The 15,753-nt window shown below is 40.8% G+C and overlaps 1 long non-coding RNA gene across 1 annotated transcript in view; it reads right to left on the reverse strand.

Annotated features, from left to right (window-relative positions):
- LOC148185500 (uncharacterized) overlaps window positions 1–15,753 on the reverse strand; it is a 111,494-nt gene that overhangs the window by 10,119 nt on the left and 85,622 nt on the right. Inside the window, exon 8 of the long non-coding RNA XR_015775894.1 lies at window positions 8,219–8,314. This is a non-coding gene — a long non-coding RNA (uncharacterized LOC148185500). The remainder of the gene's footprint in view (window positions 1–8,218; window positions 8,315–15,753) is intronic.

A 15,753-nucleotide genomic window follows, 5' to 3' on the forward strand; every position in this document is an offset into this window, starting at 1 on the left:
GAGCTCACTTGTAACTAGTGCTCGAACGCAGGGAGCTCTCTTTGTTGCATCTATCAACACTCTCTAAGTGTGTATATGTGCGTGTCTGACAAAGACTGATGACAGGAAGCAGGGAACCACAAACTGTGTCACTCGCCCCTGTGAAATGGCCCGGTGCACTCCGACACACTGACACACTGACAGACTGACACACTGGCGCAGAAAACCCACCAACCCCGCACTGGTCACAGATAAATCATTGTGAGCAGCCTAAAAGGGCAGCGAGCTTTCGGAGAAGTAGGTCAGAGCCCGCGGCCAGCTTGCCAACATAGCACCGCAATTAACAGAACAGCCAAAACATCCCATCTGACGAATCTGGACACATGGGTGTCGATAAGGGACATTCAGGCTTAAAACTGAGTGAAAACAGCCTAAATTACAGTTTAAGGGGCCCATCAGAAAAGTAAACACAAAACTCAAATAAGTGTGCCCCTTCTGATTATTCTAACTCTATAACTGTAGCAGCAATTCACTTCTAATCAAAAAGGCATGAAGCAAAAACACAGCAGCTTCCTGTCTCCACTCACATGGGTTTATTGAATATCTGCTGTCAGCTGTTATGACTTCCAGCTTTCCTCAGTGTCATCCTTTGACCTTGTTGAGCTGAGTAACTGATCTGTGAATGAAAGCACAGCGCTGCTTTGTGTCAAAGAGCATGAGCTGTGCGTCACATGCAAATAGACACACACACACACACTATCTCTGTGTCAGGAGGTACCGTATAGAAGTAGGAGTACAAAAGCACACACAGATGTGACCACTATCTCATTACATACAGTACAAACCAAACATGAGAGCGCTACCATGGTTCATGTCAGCGAGACATTTAACATCAACAATGCCACTGGCTTTGTGTGTGTGTGTGTGTGGGGGGGGGGGCATGGAAGACATGAAGCCTTGTCATGTCTTTATCAGCTCTCTGACATGAATCAGCTGACACTCTTAAACATGTCAGACTGCATTTGAAGATGGAGCCAAAATAAAGGCCTGTTTGGTGGAGATTGATGCACAGCAGCAGCATTGCAACTCTACCGCCAAGACAATTTAATATAAAATACTGCAGCACAGTGCATTTACAGCTGTGGTGTACTATAATAATGATAATGATAATTTCAATGAAAAACAGCCTCAAAACAAAATGGACTAACCTGAATAACTGTCCTTTGAGGGTCTTTAAATACAGCCAATTGAAGTTGTTAGGCAACTAAATAAATGCAATAAACTTTCATAAACTGATAATCAGTGGTGGAACGTAACTAAGTACATTTACTCGAGTATTGTACTAAAGTCCAAGTTGAGGCTCTTTTTTAAAAAATGCTTAATACTTCTACGCTATTACATTTCAAAGGGAAATATTGTACTTTTTACTTAACTACAATTATCTGAAAGTTGTAGCTACTTGTTACTTAAAAATACAGCTTAATCTATTAGCGGATTGACTGAAAATTAATTGGCAATTTTCTAAATAAAAATTTGTATCTATTTAATCATTTAAAGATTTTTATTTTTAAGGTTTTGGCCTTAAATCAACAGGACAGACTTAGAGTGAAAGGGGAGAAGGGGGGGCTGACATGCAAAGCCGGAGTCGAACCCACAGCTGATGTGAGGACGCAGCCTCTTTACATGGGCATCCTCTCTGAGCTACTGGGCACTCATTTGATAAAGAAAAATCTGTTGTTTTCTCTTTTTAAAAAAATATATATTTTGAGTTTTTTTGCTTTTTCATTTTTTTTAAATTGAGCATAACTTTGAGGCTTTTAACATTTAAACAGATATATTAAAACCAAAAAATCAACACCTTTGCAGCTGTCATGAGTGTTGAAATGAGCTCATAGAGACCAAAACAGTTTTTTGCACTAGGCTGTAAACATGTTTATGTCTGATGTAAAATTGGCTATTTCAACATGGGGGTCTATGGGACTGACTCACTCTTGGAGCTAGCCTCAAGTGGCCATTACAGGAACTGCAGTTTTTGGCACTTTCACTTTGGCCTCCTTTTTTCCTGCTTGCCCTGTACCTAACAGTTGGAGACTTTGGACAGGATGTTGCCAGGGGCTATCAGTTGTGGTCTTTGTGTGTCTTTCCTTGGATAAATGAAGCATACACACATCCACGCCTCCTTCAGTCTGAACACATTCAGTCTTGTGAAGTTTTGTGCCAGCCACAACTAACCTCTCACCCTCAACACTCTGTTAGGACACTCCCTGCTTGATTAGATTTCCTGCTGCTTAGGAGAACTGACAGAAATGTGGCTTTGGTAGGTGCAGGTCAAAAGGATAGAGGTAAAGGTGGAAAGAGACAGAGAGAGAGAGAGAGAAAAAGGGAAATTAAGGAGAAGGCGGGTAGAGGAGAGTTTCTGGAAAAGAGTGTGAGGTGTGGGCAAGTCAGCAGCTCTGCCCTCTTTGCTCGTCTTACGCTGGAAGAAGTTGAAGAATATAGGTCACAAAAACACATTCCAACCTTTGAACATTGATGCAGTCTCTGTAGAAAGCAGACAAGAGGAAAGTGAGTGCACTTTACCCAAGAAGCATGAAAAAAGGAGGAGGAAGAGGACAGAAAGAAAGATAAAGGAAGCAAAGGAGTGAGACAGAAAATAATTTAAAAAAAGGAATTTGGAAGATCATTGTGAGCAATAGTTTACACTCCAGAGCAGATACAGTAATCCTTAGATAAATTCTCCCCTCATCCCATGGAGAGTCAGGATCCCGAGGAGAAGTGATGTGGACTCCTGCCGTTTTTAAAGCAGCTCACACTGCTTCACACAGTGTATCACTTCAGAGCATCCACACATGATGGATCTGACTCCATGATGGATGACAGGTTCCATAACATCTCTTTTCCCCTCGCATTTAAATAGTTCAGATTCAACAGCATGTGGTGAAGTCTCACTTTTTCCACATGCACTGTGTGTGTGTGTGTGTGTGTGTGTGTGTGTTTTTAACCTCTCTGACCAAGCATGTGTTGTTGAATTTGACTGTACACCAGACGCTCTAAACACATGTTGCTTTTCCAGCCTTCCTGGGAAAATACACATTCATATGCTGTATGTATGATTTATTTATATATATATGTATACATGTGACTTCATTCACAAACCAGTGGTGTTGCTGTTTTGATCTCCTAAAGGTGTACACAATGGCACTATGTTTCATTTATCCAAGGAAAGACACACAAAGACCACAACTGATATCTACCACAAACATCCTGCTGCAAATCGACAGTTGGTACTGGGCACGCGGTAACCTCTGCACTGCCCAAACTACACTTCACTGCTGAGTTTTGGGGACAAAGAAAGTCCAAAAAGGAAAGGAGTATCAGGGGCCATGTAGGCCAAATTTTGTATTTTTGCCTCTCACATGCACTCTCTTTCCTTACGCATACACAATAAAACCTCATACATCCATTATTTTGCCTTACACATACAAACATGTCTCACACAACCTTTATTAAAGCAAAATCATATTCACTTTGAAACAACAGTATCTCAATAGCGTAAGTGAGAGGTATGTGTTGTGTACGTGCAAGACAAAATAGTGCATGTGCAAGGTAAAACAAGTGTGTGTGCAATGTAAAACAGTGTATGTGAGAGTTTTTATTGTGTATGTTTAAGGTAATTTATTGGATGTGAGAGGCGTTTGTGTGAATGTGTGAGGTAAAATAACGCATTTGAGAGGTTTGATAGGCTGCCAACTCAATATGTGCAGTACTGTTTCTCCTGCTGGCACAGTCAGCAAGTTCCCACTCGGCTCATAGACTTAACATTGCAATGACGTCACCGATTTTTTTATTTTTCTCAGCTAAAGGAAAGTTTTAGAATTATAAAACCTCCATGGCTCAAAAACTCATAGTAAAAAAAGTCATAATTCAGTTGAAAAAATGGGAATTTACCAGGTCATCACTACCAAATTCCATTATGAGAAGTGTAGGATTCAGTATTTTTGTTGTTTGACCGATGCTAGGGTCCAAATGTCAGGATCTCGGCCTCTGCTTTTTTTTTAAAGCTGCCTCTTTCAAGTCCTCCAACTGTATGACTGTGAAACTCCGAATCACTGATCACCTCTTTAACAAGCCAAAAGGTTTAGACAATCTCTCTAAACTCAAGGTTTATTTTCAGGCTGTATGATCACCTTATATCCTCTGTGGCTCTCCTGATGAAAGGCTGAGATCAGACTCCTCAGAAAGTAGTTTGTGAACACAATGTTATTATAGCCAATACACTGCAAAAATAAGACCAGTAATTTAGATGCCTTTGTCAATAGATAACAAGATAACAGACAGAAAGTTAACAGACATCCATCATGACCATAATGTATGTGTGTCTAATGCTCCCTGTGTCCATCTTTCATGTTTGTTTCATGTGTGTGTGGGCGTTTTTAGTCTCTGTCCTCCCCATTCAGAGATTCCTCCCTGTCTGTCAGTAAAGCCCCATTAATTGTTACGACTTTCGACTCCTACACACACACATCCAACGTAAAAACTCCTCTTTCAGCACCTTTGATTAAGCCTTACATGTTTCAAATTCCTTGATGTACATCCAACACTAACAAGAACTTCAATAGATGCTGATAAACTAGTTGAAATGATGACAGTTTATAGCACTTATGACACATTCAGTTGTGATCTACATCCCTCTGTCCTACATTTAATCTGATCTGTCTGGCCAGTCCCAACCAAAACAAAACTGCTGAGCCAGACAGACAGTCAGAGGTCAGTTCACACAGCGTTAAAACTTGCAGCCAGAAACTGTATATCTCCCTGAAGCAGCAGTCACTACAAGAGGTGGGTCAGGTGTTTGTGTTGAGTGATGGAAAATATGGGGGGAGTAATAAGAGAGGAAGACAGAGAAAAGATATGCATACACGTGTGAACTCTTTTCATTGGCTCTACTCTTGGCCCCTAATCTGTTCTCCAGACAGACAGATAGACAAAGGAAAAGGCACACACAGAGAGATGGAGAGAGGAAAGGTTACTCTGGAGGGATTAATTACATTTCTGAAAAAATATGTACACACACTCGTTCATTTCTGAGACTCATGTCAGTGGGAGAGCATAAATACAAAATCTAAGCCATGGGACACGGGAAAAATGGTGACAAAACGCAAAAAAAATCTAGATAAAATATATTCTGGCTACATCTCAAGCGCTGAATTAGTTGTACAATCAAAACATGTCAGTAGCATTAAAGGGTCAGTTGCTCAAATTACAAAAAACATTTTCTCACCACCCACTGTGGTACTGAGCCAGATGTTTTGAGATACGCACTACTGAGATTTCAGCCTTAAGTGCTGTCAAAAGTTTTCTTTGGAACTACTTTTCACCAAAGACACAGTCCCTGTGAAGCCTGCTGGTGAGAAAGGTCATTCTTAACCTGGGAAACAGTTGTGTGGCAAGCAAGCAGCAATGTCTGGGACAGTAAAATGAAGCCAACGCGAAAGTGCCAAAAACTGCAATTCCTCTAATGGCCACTTGAAGCTGCCTTGAACCTACCCCAAGAATGAGTCAGTCCTTAATCCCCATGTCAAAATGCCTAACTCTACAGCAGAAATAAACATGTTTACAGGCTAGCACAAAAAATATGTTTGGTTTCTGCGGCTAATTTCCTGTCTCATGACTGTGAATGTGAATTTTTAAAGAACTCACCCGATTACAATTTATTAAAGATTTGAGTTACGCATGGTCAGATCCCCTTTAAGTCAGGTCCACCTTTCGCTCCACCACAGCATCAGCCTCTTGCCCAAATATGGTCTCTTCTGCCTCCAAAAAAACCAAGATGAAAACAGCCGAAATGCTGAACTTAAGGCTTACATCACAGTAGCTACTGTTACTGCTACTACTACTAGCTTTACAGTCTATAATGCCAAAAAATATTATAAAATTAAAAAAGATGAAAATAGTAATATTAATTAAACTTTTAACTGAGCTTTCAGCCCCACTTAATGTGCTGCATCTGAAATCCCCTACAAATATGCCATTTAGTATGCTAAAATATGTGATTTTTCATTATGTAACCTTAGTATAAATCAAATAAAATGTGAAATGCATATTATTACAGTATGGAGATATTATGCTTGCAGAGATATCCCACAAAGCAATGCGGTAGTGATGACAACTTTCATAATAATAGACAGCAACAGGGCAGCTCTGCAGCATCATTAAGTAATAAATACCTCTGTTTGGGTGAATAACCTTGGTCATGAGTCTGCTGCCCTATGAGCATTTTAGGAAAAACTATGAGTATTGAGGTAGGGACACCAGCACAAATGCATGAAATATTATCATTACCTTACTATTGAGCGGTTAGAAAGGTACAACATGGTTTAGGCTTTTTGTTAGCCATACTAGTGGTCCAAAAACATAATTCAGGGTTTCCAAAAGTCAAAATGACATCCTCAAATGTATTGTTTTGTCCACAACCCAAAGACATTTAGTTAACCGTCATAGAGGAGTAAAGAAACCAGAAAACTTTCACATTTAAGAAGCTGGAATCTGAGAATTTTGACTCCTTTCTTACAAAATGACCCAAACTGTTCAGCCAACTGTCAAATCAGTTAATTTTGATGATTGGCAACTAATTGATTAATCGTTACAGCTCTACCAGTGGCATGGCTCCAGGGATCTTGGCCAGTCAATAAAAACTTTGATCCAGACAGAAATACCTCAAAAAGTATTTGGATGGCGTGCCATAAAATGTGGTACACATAAATGCTATATCTGCTGAAACATCAGCTTGTTAGCATGATGATGTTAACGTTTAATTAACTTAAACATTATCTGGACATGAAGATGTCTACGATGCAGGTAAACTTGTTCTTTGACAGCTGAAGTAATGTTACTAATGCAGACGTGATTAAAAACCAAAAACATACAAGGTCCATTGTGTTTGCAGATGCCCGAAGAGCTGAGGTTTGCACAGGCTACCATGGTTGTGCGTTTGTAACACACAAGGAGGCTCTTAAAAAGTTTCACGGTAAATACAGCTTAGAGTGTCCAGAAAGACACTGTTTATGTACACTAAAGTATGTTGAACGACACATATTGGATTTGCAGCGTCTGATTTTTCCAGAAAAAGCTAAAAAGCGGACTTAAAATTAAGACTTTTTGTTGATTTTGAGTTTATGGAGTTGACATTTCAATGCTGTGAGCACCACAGACTAAACTCCACTCCCCTCCATGTTTCAGTATTTTTCCCTTTTGCCAGTTTAGACACATAAGCAGGTACTTTAGACGCCCTTTCTCAACACTGCAGTGACTCAGAACCAGCAACCTTTGTACTTTAAGGTGGCCTCCCTGACCCTCTCCCTAATGAGAAAACCAACATGAATATACAAAAAAAAGTCCCCAATGTATAAAGAGGTCTGCAGACACATCTACACACAGACATAAAGTTTATATACCGTGGCCTAGGCTGGCACCAGATGATGTCAGCAAGTGTGTGTGTGTGGGGAAACACCAGACTAATCCTGTGGGACGAGCTGTCCGTCTCGATGTGAAACATGAGTGATGTCAGGCTGCTGCTGTATTCCCAGTAAAGGCTGGGAAACGTGTGCTCAAGTACAAAAATGTGTGTTTTTTTGGTCTGTGTGTGTGTTCGGGTGGTGTGGGCTTTGAGAATACCTCTCGTCAGTACGTCTGCCGGCTGTTCGCAGTCGGGGGAGTCGAAAGACACCACAAAGGTTCAAACTGAGAACTCGCTGACGGTGCTTTTGGTGTCAGACTGTTTGCTCTAGTGTGTGTAGGGTCATCCAAAGATCCAAATATCTCTCAAGCAAAACATGTCTGCTACAAATGATGTATAACATACTATCATAAATGTAAATTAATAAAGTGTGATGGACCCTGAGCTCCCATTACTTGCCAAGAGTGAGATAAGAAAATAGATACCAGTCATATCTGCCCATACAAGGCTACGCAGCCAGTAGCTTGTTAGCTTACCATAAAGACAGGAAACAGGGGGAAGCAACTCGGCTAGCAAACTTACACCACTGCAGCTCAAAAATTAACATGTTACAGCCTGTTGAATCTCTACAAAAACAGAATTTGCTGCGAGCTTGCCAGGCCCAAGAAATTGTCGGTAAAATAGCTTTTTTTTTTTTCATTTTTACACCTGTTTTTTGTCTGTAATGCCATACATGTCTTAATTAATGCTAGTTTGTTGGAGGTGCTGGTGGGATTTTATTACCTTTGGAAAGAACAAGGCTAGCTGTTCCCCGGTCTGGTCTGATGGGTCAATGTCCGGGTCTTCTGTCTCTTCTCCTTCATTGCAGCAGAAAAATCACTGTAACAGAAAGTAGCAGCACTTTTTAGAGTGAAAAAGTACTAATAACATCTTCTATAGACATGTTACAGCCGGAATTTGATCCAAAAATCAGGAAGATATTAAAAACATTCAGAAACAATTACATGATACCTGATGTCAGCATCTAGTTGCATGTCGCAGTGTGCATGCAGATTGGGAGTGACAATAATATAAAAAAAATCACAACAGGAACATGATCCAAAACCAGGGAGAAAATAAAAATAATAATCGAAAGATAACATGTTTCCCTGACGTAAGTATGTAGCTTCATGTAGCAGTGTACTTGAAGCTAAGAATGGAGTGTCAGCAGAATAGCAGCACTTTCTACCATGAAAAACATCAATAAAGGCTTTTAAACACAACTAGACATGTTCTACCAGGAATATGATTCAAATAAGGGAGAAAATAAAAGCACCAATAACCTAAAGATTACATGTTTCCCTGACATCAGCATGTAGCAGTGTACTTGCAGCCGGGAATTGACCGTAACGTTAAAAATTGGCACTTTTTACCATGAAAAATCACCAATAAAAGCTTTTAAACACAACCCGACATTTTCCTGCAGGAATAAGATCCAAATTCGTGGATAAATTCAGCAACCAAGATTACTTGTTGCCCTGACATTAGCATGCAGTTTCATGAAACAGTGTAAGCTATTTAATTTAAACGATTGCAGTAGCACTCTGCAAAAGATTACCATATAAAGAAATCCGGCACACAATGACGTCATACTGTAGCCGCAGTATGTTTAGAGGGATTATCTGTACATGTGTCTACCTCTACCTATCTGAAACTTTGGACATGTTTAATATGAACATCCTTCAATGTAACACTATGAGACACAAAATATGTAAAGCATAATAAGTCTCCTTAAAGGAGACAGGGGGTTTTATGTATACATTGTATTTTGCTCCTAATGTCAGGTGTGATTACCGCTAAAGCTTCCTCTGACGTCTCTCTGTACTGGAAACCTCGATTGTTTGATTGACAGCCACAGTATTAATCAGCAAAAGGATATTATTCTTGAGTTTTAAGTGACTTCAATTAAACGTCTTGCGTTCCTTGCCTAGTATGACGGACTCTCTGGAGGCCAGGAGTGAGCTGAGAGCTGACTGCATGAGTTGGAGGAGTTGGGGGATTCCATGGGAGTAGCTGGCTTTATATCCTGCCTACTGCAGCTGCTCTCTTACTTAACTCCGCCTGGCCTCCCGGTGGACATGCAAACTGAGGAAGTCCTGGTCTCTCCCAGCTCTTTGGCTTACTTTACCTCAACTCTTTGTGCAGTATCTTTGTCATATTTGTAGTTTATAAACTTTGTGGGATTGTGTCTAATTTAGCAATATCTTTACTCAGCAGCACTGACCTGTCAAATAAAAGCCAAGTAAATAAAAATTGATTTCTCTCTTTAGTCTATTGCTGTCATCTGTGCTTTTTCATTCTCTCCCTCTCTTTATTTTAGTCTGCATCGCTTCCGATGTATCTCGGCTCCAAACCACAAAGCCATATGTCTATTCTGCTGGGTGTTGAGCTGCAGATCCGCATCGACGTGGGTGAGTTGAGATTCCAAACTCACTCTGTCCAACTTTCCCAGCACACTGAACTGTATGTTTTTTCCTAGCTGGCAGCGGTGCATAGGAACATCTCGAATGCTTATTGTTTTATACACACCATATGTGCATATTGTTTATTTTGAATGTCTGGAATGGAGACAAGGTTGTGACACTGTTTTTTAGCTGTAATCTTTTAAACATATGAAAGCTGAACTCAAACTGGCGATGTAACAGTGCATGGATTGAATTTCCAGCCTTCTTTCAGCGTGCACCTCCGTTAGATAGCCAGGACAGGAGCAGGGGTCTCTGTCCGAGGCAAAGAGCCAGCAGCTGGTTAAACACGACATAACAGCCGTGGTCTGTGGAGTGAGAGTAGGAGGGATCCTGCGTTTGATTGATGGCTCCTCTGCTAGCAGATCCCTTAATCAGCACGCCGCTGACTCACTCGCCTGCGTAGGACTGACTGTCAGTGTCTTCATTAGCTGCACCCACACTGCAGAAAATAAAATGTAGGCTGCACATCAACTTGTTTGAATAAGTAACTTAAACGTGTGGTGATATGCATATTGAATTATCGTTCCAGATTGGATTGTTTATGAAGCAATCTCTATAAACTAACATCTGCATATGAATGTAGAATTAGGACAAGGTACTGGAAGTGGGGGTGGGGGGTAAATTAAATGCACTCAGGGTAGCTTGTTCCACATGCAATATATAAAATGACTATTATGAACATCAAGTATGAATTTTTTTTTAGCCACTGGCATGAGAACCGCCTTGGCGATTAATTTTGCTGTCTCTCTCCTACAGCTCTCAACCTTTCAAAGACATGCACACAAAAAGCAGGGCTTTTGAAGCTGAACTTCAGCTTGAAACTTCAATACTTCTTTTTGTGTCTATTTCAGAGTATGAAATGAAAATATTAAGTACCAAAAGTTGGCACAGAAAACAGCTGAGGTGAATAAATTAAGCAGGCATGTGAGTAGATCAACTGCCTACAAAGACGGCCATGTCTATGGTGAGAACATAGGTGTATATACCAGCTGACTGATAACAAATTGATTAGGAGATGAGAGACAGGTGCACTGGCAGATGATCAAGTGGGGACTGGGGGATCAACGGGGGCCTGTAACTTATTTCTGCCCTGAGGCCCCTTCACGGGCTCTTAAGGCACAACAACAATTTATGATTATTGTACATTTACATTTTGTAGTATGGATATCCAACACATCAATTCTCCAGAAAGCTGTAATACGCAGGTCTGCAGAGAAAGAAATGACTGAAGATCGTCGAGATAATTCCATTTCAGTTCCACTGACAGTAATAAACTAAACCTGGGACACAGATGGCATCTTCAAACGGCGCCAAACCCCATTCTAAACTACACAAATCTCCACATTAAAAACCACCTATTTGGCTTTACGTGAATCGCCCCACTGTTAGCGTTTTCACTTTTTCCTCCCAGAGTCGGCTCGTCCTTTGGCCTCCCTGAAACGTTGGGAAATATTTCCGAAAGAAAGTAAATTCACTCGCGATTACATAAGTTTCCACGGGCTGACCTAAACCATTTGTTTGAGCAGATGTCCTTAAAAAGCAGTCAGAATGAATGAATGAAAGAGTACGGAGAGTGAAGTTATTCTCGTTCTTTGATCTTCATTTAGAGTCGGTCTTTAATAGGCTTTACAGACACCAGTGTGTACTTTTATTTTAAAAGCTTCACTCCTGTCTCCTCTATACAAGGCAGACATCCTCCTGAGGTGTGAAAGCTCAGACCTCCGTTCTTTACAAGCCAGACAGAATCCTTGAATCATTTCAGGAAAGTTTACATGGGCGTAATTTGCTTCAGACCACCAAACGTGAAGAGCTCAACTGCAACTAAGTGAGGTTGAAATTTGGCATGTCGTTCTGGCTCATCTGATGAGCATTTTCTAATTTTCTAACCTGTTTAAGGCGGGACTCCAACGTTTTATCCGGCTGCTGAAGAATGCAACATTTAGAAGACACTACAAAAGCTAGAAACTTCCGTATCTGACTACCCCTGTATTGCATGTGTGTTTTAAAATGTGGCATTACACAAATTTATACTGCTCTCTGTCACACACATGCTGAAGGCGCTACCAGCTCCCACACACACTAATATGCCGTTTCCATTCTCTCACCCTGGTATTACTGGGAGTTAACGGCCTTGAAACGAGCAAGGTAGGCATTCCAAATTATGGCAAGAAATCCCATTAAACCTGCACTATGGCAACTACATACATTGTTTATATTAACTCAAACTAATCTCTAGATATTTCCTGATTGCACTCAGGTGCCTATGTGTACATTACACACTTATATACAGCATAGTATTTAGTAGGCATGTAGAGATTTCCTGACATGAAGGGCCGGGGGGGTTTACTGCCTCTGCCCACTAAGTCTCTGGTGCCCATGACCCTCTTAAGCCACATCCTGTGAGACAGGACGTCCACTCTGCACAGGAAATGACTCTGATTGATTGTTCCCTGTTAACAGAGAAGTGAAGTAGTCGGAGGTGGAGGAAGTGGCGTGTGAAAATGAGGTAATTTGCACAATGGGTGTTAGTGTGTGAGGTGTGTGTTGCACATTACTCACAGGAACATGTGCATTTGGATCAGTAGGAGTAAATACTGGAAGTGTGCACCCATGTGCATTTCTACTGTATTTGTTGTCTCAATGTTTTAGCTAGAATAGCTAGAAAAAAGGGATAGTTTGGACCAAGTGGGGGAAGTGGGGTTGTATAAGGTACTAATCCATAGTCAGTGTAATAAATACAATACAGCAGACGTAGGAGTCTGACACAGAAGCTAAGCAACATACTGCTGTGGATGAGGGCCAGCTACAAATGTACTTTTAGCCACCTAAACTAGAATCACCTCCTTGCAGTTGTCATCTAAACCTTTGACCACCAAAATTTGATCAGTTCATGACTGAGTACAAGTGAACATTTGTGCCAAAAATTCCCTTAAACTGAGAATATCATGTCCACAAGAATAGGACAGAGGAGGTCACAGGGTCAACTTGGCCTATGATCACCAAAATCAAACCTGTTCATGGCTAAGTCCAAGTGGACATTTGGGCCAAATTTAAGGAAACCTCCCTAAAGCGTTCATGAGAAACCACTTTTTCATGAATGGGACGGATAAACGACAGATGGACAACCCGAAAACATAAAGCCTCTGGCCTCAGCTATCGCCAGCACAGAGGCATAAAAAAGTCCCACCTAAAAAAAGTCAGTTTAAGTGTACACTTAAACTGACTTTTAAACTGATCTTAAACTGATCAAAGCAGCGGCAAACCAGCAGCTCCTGTGGTAAACTGAAGTCTTTATGAACATGCTATTTGACGGAAAGGTAGTGAAAATACTCTATAGTGTAAATAACTTTTTTTTTGTGGTACTTTTTTTTAGGTGGCTAAAACACATTTTGTTGCTGGACCCTATCCACAGCAGTACATTGCTTCGCTTCAGTGATGGTACTCCTGCCATCTACTGAAAGTAGTACACTGACTATGGATTGACTATGGAAGTACCTCATACAACCCCACTTCAAAAAATCTAAACTATCCCTCTAACAAATGCCAATGAGGTTTGGTTGCAGTTATAACCAAATTTAGAAAACTGAAAGTAATCCAGGACAGTTTTATTTCTTCTTATTTGCCCATATAATATTCCTGGGACTTCTGACTGTCTCTCACTATTTTGATAGAGAAAACAAATATCCTCCATTTGTAAGATCACAAATGCTGAAGACTATGTAGTGCTGGCAAACATATACAGTCTGACAGTGTTAGTTCTCTATTTGATGGTCCAGTTGGATTCATGGCGGATGCAATGGAATTTATTTTAAGCGCTACTGCACAGCACAACAGCACAGTCCTCCTCTCCATAGCTTGTCTGTATGCTAACATGTCAGATTTCAGCAAGAGCAGTCAACAGTTCTGCAAATGTCACTATTTCAAATATTTCCTCCACATGGATTCAAACACAGGTTCTGTTTTGTTTCTAATAATTTTCCACTTTCCCTCTCTGGGCTCAGACGTGTGCAGAACCACTCTGAGAACTGAAAACGATACCGCAGTGACTAATGACTGATGTCTGCAAGTGTGAGTGCATGTGTGTGTGAGTGTGTGTAATCTAATCTGGTCTAATGGGCAGCCTCCCACAGGACAAAGCCAAAACCAGCAGGTGCATACAACACAAAAAGTGAAATATTTATCCCATTAGACCCTGACGGCTGAATGACTTTGAATGCACCAAGGAAGCAATTAATGATTAAAAAATATATCAGAAGGATTTTGTTACATCACTTCATTGTTCTCTCTGATTCTCACATGGCTTTCCAAGTGCTTTTTACAGTCAACATCGAGGCTAAATCCACACTTCCACACAGACTAAGGCCAAGTTTAGACAAACAAACTGTTGACTGAACCCTGGTCTTCCAACAACATGGTGTCTGATCTCGACATTAACCCTGACATTGACATTTGACCTTAAAACGCTGCTGTTTGGCTGGAGCTGGGTGGACAGCATCCTGGCTGCGTAACGTGGGACTCTTTTACAAGATGGCAGGAATGGATGTTATGAGGACATCAATAGGGACAAAACAGAGTGATTGGACACGGTCTGTTGTCATCTGAATAAATATCTCAGCGAGGCCTCTTTAAATGGACACTTCATCACATTTCCACACTAAATACACCTCCTTCTTGCTTAACAGCATATTAACATAACTATCAGTATGTATGTATGAGTTGTATGTGATTCTGACATTTCGTGGGTGAAGAATATCGACCATGCTCTTGCATATCTCTTGGGACACCCACACATTGTGGACCCAGCATTAATCTTAGGGCCCACATGTGTATTAAGTTTGTGCCTCTGCTCTAAGAGCAGTAACTGCAGGATGATCTCACTCTCGGCGTATGACTTTGAAACACCCAGCTCAGAGGCAGCGCTGAAATACCAAGGTGATGTGGAAAATTCTGAGGTGTCAGGGCCTTTAAGGTTTCACTTTATGTCCTGACGCCAACTAAAGAGGTACAAACTGAAATGTCAACAGAGAGAGTTTAAGTTGTTGTAAAGGTTAACAAGGACACACAAACTCTCCACAGGGTGTCCACACATTCTTACCAACCAATTTAAAAAACATTTCCATCATATTTTACCCCATTTTCATGATTGTTTACATAGTTAAAATTGGGTAAGCCTATAGAACAATGTAGTCATACATTATAAAGCATTTGCTGATCAGCAAACTACTGGCATTTGCGAATATTACTCGCTTGTTAGACGATCCCACCACCAACTAGCTGCATGTGTCCAAGGACCACACTGACACATACGTACAGGCCTGTGCCTGTGTGCCGTTTTAGGTGGATAGAAAAGTGCTGAAACTGCATATGTCAATGCAATTTGACTTACTACTATACTACTATACTGTACTATAATTTTGACAAGTTGGTATAAATCTGTTTCTTGCAGTATCTCCCTCACATTTATTTATTTGTGGTGGCTTGCCACAATCAAAACGTGTGCCTCCCAGTCTTTTTTTTATTTTTGGAGCTGGACCTTTCATTAGGAGGGCTACTGGAATATATGTACTATTCAGTAATTGACTGCACCACACTCTTGCAGTGTGAAGCAAACTCTGGGCACAAAGGGAACATAAAAAAAGCCAGGCGCAGTAATACTAAAACTTAGTCGTTAATTGCGCTGGGTCTAAAAAGTTTGCTTTTACCTGTCTCTCTTCCTCTGATCCATCAGTCAGATCAGCTCCGGACACCAGATCGACAGATAAATGACTCAACCTACAACTCAAAGTCCTCAAACTGCTGCTGAGAAAAAGGAGG

The sequence above is a fragment of the Plectropomus leopardus genome, chromosome 24 (genome assembly GCF_026936395.1).
Source record: "Plectropomus leopardus strain MGB_pleo_1.0 chromosome 24, ASM2693639v1, whole genome shotgun sequence".
NCBI classification, from domain to species: domain Eukaryota; kingdom Metazoa; phylum Chordata; class Actinopteri; order Perciformes; family Serranidae; genus Plectropomus; species Plectropomus leopardus.